Source organism: Lactuca saligna, chromosome 7, assembly GCF_052625555.1.
Source record: "Lactuca saligna cultivar CGN05327 chromosome 7, ASM5262555v1, whole genome shotgun sequence".
Taxonomy (NCBI): domain Eukaryota; kingdom Viridiplantae; phylum Streptophyta; class Magnoliopsida; order Asterales; family Asteraceae; genus Lactuca; species Lactuca saligna.
The window spans coordinates 64708481-64712521 of NC_136423.1; positions in this window are offsets into that span (position 1 = coordinate 64708481).

Genomic DNA, 4041 nt, shown 5'->3' on the forward strand with positions numbered 1-4041 from the left:
GACAGACAAAAACAGAGCTCGTATTCAAAAGTTACGGACGAAGCTTAGAGACTACTTTACTATAAAGCTCCTATAAATACAAGGGTGAACTCCTCATATTTTCTTCACACCATAAGCCTCTCTTTCTCTCTCTAACTTCTCTATAGCCTCCCTAAACCCCTCCCAAGTCTACGGAACCTCCCTAGCACGAGAAGAAATCCCCGGAGCACCCGACGGCTCCGAGAAGAAAAGCTTTCGGCTTGGAAACGCTGCTCCAGCGAAGCCCGGTTTTTAATAAAAACTCGTTGTAAGTGAGCTACGCCTATACTATATTTAATATAGATTTTATTTAATTATAGTAACAATATTAGGACCTTAAAATAATTATTTGGGCTATTATTATGAGTTATATTGAGTGTTATTTAACGCTTATATAATAGTAATAATAGCTAGACTATTAATTAGTCGTGGTTAACGTTAAAAACTAAACCCTAGTGGTATTGATACTAGGTTTTGTCGAGGAAAATTGTTTTGAGATAACGAAGTGTTGTCTGAGTTCGGAATCACCACCTAATCAGGTGAGTGCATAGTCCCTTTCATCTTACACATAGATATGAAGTATTTAATATAAACTACGTGCTATGTGTGCATATTATCTGAATACTTGTTGTCTATGTTGGATGAACGTTTTATACATGTTTTAAAGGATTTAAACTGTATACGTATTTTATATATACGAATATGTGGGGTATGATGATGGGTAGATAGATGATGAGAGATAGAAGATGATGTGAGTATACATTGGCAGCTATAGACTTAGTGCCTATGGGACAATACCGGTAGCTATGGACTTAGTACATGTCAGACGTTGGTAGATATGGATTTAGTACCTATTAGAAATTGGTAGCTATGGACTTAGTACCTATTAGTTAGACGCTGGTAGCTATGGATTAAGTACCTGTAGGAATTGGTAGTTATGGACTTAGTACCTGTTGAACGCTGGTAGCTATGGATTTAGTACCCGATGAGTAGGATATAGCAGCTATGGAATTAGTGCTTTACGAACTAACATCGGCAGCTATGGATTTAGTGCCAGTCCTATAACCCTGGAAGTAAGGGACTTCGGAATAAACAAATGCAGGATAGACGACTCTTAGGTTAAATCCTTAAGAGTAAAGAAGATAACGGGGATGGGTAATGGGGTTAATTGTTTGATGATTAAACATAACAATTATATTATTGTGGGTTGAAAACCCTATGTACTCACCAGGTTTCCCAACCTGACCCACTCAGTTTATGTATATCACAGGTGTTGATATGAAGTCACTTTACACTGAGAGATTTAAAGAGATGTAGATCACTAGTGTAAATAAATGTAAGTTCTGTTTATGCTTATGTTTCTGTATTAAGGATGACATCCCAAACGTTTTAAGATGAATAAAAATACATTTCTTCGAAAATGTTTTAATAACGTATTTATCGTGTTTTTCTGGGAACAAATTCCGCAACCTTTTTATAAAATGAAGTTCTCTGATTTTTATAAAGCATAAACAAAATCGGTCTTTTCTGGCCGTGATTTTGGGGATGTCACAAATGTCATTCGTAACAAAGCGAGGCTGGTGGTCAAAGGATACTGTCAGGAAGAGGGAATCTATTATGAAGAGACCTTCGCTCCAGTTCCAATATTAGAGTATGTTCATATCTTTCTTGCTTATGCATCTCACAAGAACATTGAAGTCTATCAGATGGATGTCAAATGTGCCTTCCTCAACGGTGAACTTGAAGAAACCGTATATGTTGAGCAACCGCCAGGCTTTGTGAATGAGAAGTATCCAGATCATTGTTATGTCCTTGACAAAGCTGTATGTGGCCTCAAACAGGCTCCCAGAGCATGGTATGAAACTCTCACTCATTTCTTAAAATGTTTGAATTCAAACAAGTTTCGGTTGACCGAACCTTCTTTCATAAGCGAGAAGGTAACCACCTTATGATAGTCCAAATTTATGTTGATGACATCATCTTCGGCTCTACGAATCCTAGCTTAATAGCTGAATTCAGAAAGTTGATGGAAACTAAATTTAAAATGAGCTCAATGGGTCCAATTAACTTTTTTCTTGGATTGAACATTAGACAGGGACCCGAAGGAATTTTTATTAATCAGGAAGCATACACCAAGACTTTATTAGCTAAATGATGGGAGACTCCAAAGTGAAAGTGCTTATGGCATTTGGAACTAAGCTTACACCCTCTTTGGAGAAACCAGCAGCTGACGTGACACTCTATCGACAAATGATTAGATCTCTGATGTATCTTACAGCCAGTAGACATGACATCATGTTTGCAGTCTGTTACTGTGCAAGATTTCAATCAAACCCACGCGAACCTCATTTAGAAGTTGTGAAAAACATATTTCGCTATCTGAAGTGAACCTCCTCTCTCGGTCTGTGGTATCCAGCCAACTCATGATTCTTTGTTCAAGCATTCTCAGATGTTGACTTAGGTGGCTGTGGATTAGATCGTAAAGGCACAACTGGAGGATGTCAATTTCTAGATGGTAAATTGGTTAGTTGGAAATCAAAGAAACAAACTTGTGTTTCTCTATCCATTGCAGAAGCTGAATACATTGCTGTAGCATCCTGCACATCTCAAGTCATTTGGATACAAAGTCAACTCAGGGATTACGGGCTAAACATGAAGAAAACCCACTATATTGCGACTCAGAAAGTGCAATTAGGATTTGTCACAACCCAATGCAACATTCGAAGACTAAGCATATAGCACTGAGGTACCATTTCATCAAGGATCACGTCGAAGATGGTAACGTAGAAATTCACTCCGTCACAATGACTGATCAACTGGCAGACATATTTACAAAGGCTTTACCTGAAGCGAGCTTCAATAAGATTCTACAAGGCCTAGGAATGATGCAAGCTAAATATGTACCAAAAACGTCTTCGCTTTCATAAAAGTAACAAGCGAAATAGAGCAAACCGAAATGAACTGAACGTTCGGTCTATTTCGGGTTCAGTCTATTTCGGGTGAAGTTCGACCAAGAACCGAAATGAACCGAATGTACGGTCTATTTCGGGTTCGGTCCTTCTGAACTCGTTCGCTTCTTTTTCTTAACAAGGCATTTTAATTGTATTCCTTTGTAATCTTTTTCATTCCTTCTTTTCCACATATAAAATTCCAAAAATATTTTTCACTTTTATTCTCATAAAAATACTTATAAAATCCAAAAATATTTTTCTCTTTCGTTCAATTGGTCAATTCTCACAAAATTCAAATATATATATATATATATATATATATTTCATTTCTTTCTAACACTTTTATTTGTCTAAGTGTATTTCTCGATGGTGGAGCTCAAGCAGGTATATTTACTTCATTTTATTCCATTAGTTAGGTTTCCCTAGAAAGATGCTGTTGTATGTTGACTAAAGCCTCGAAAGATTTGAGTGAAGCCTTAATAACATGATATATACAATTCATGTTTTCCGAATTCAGGGTGTAATATTCACTCTTATCATGAGCTACCTTACTCTACTCATATTGAGTTTAGAGTTTTTTGCTTGGTCACTCTTTTCTTTAAAGCAGAGGTACATTCGCTTCATATACCATCTCCAATATTTTTCTCCATTATACTTCGTATCACCAATATAACCCCTGAGACTCTCAGCATTTACCACTGAGGTTTATGGTTATACAAAATCTGTGATAACGATCTTAGTCTCATGTCACTATGTACTAAGTGAAACCCACAATTGAACACCTAAAATGAATTGATGGTGAATTCTCATATTCAAGAGCTTACTTGTTACCTAAAGGAATCTCTTTTTATTTTTGTGTGATCTTGTATGAATTTGTCTAAAACCAAGGCTTTTCTTCCCTAAAAGATCCAGTTTATTTTTTTGAGATTTCTATCCTTCCTTTTGTTACTATAAAAAGATATCTTACCTATTTGTTCAACAGATCGAAATGATCTCACAAGTACTTCATTCAGTTTCGGTCTCATGTCAAGTATCGAATTCATGAATTGAAGTGAGAGCCACTCTTTATAAC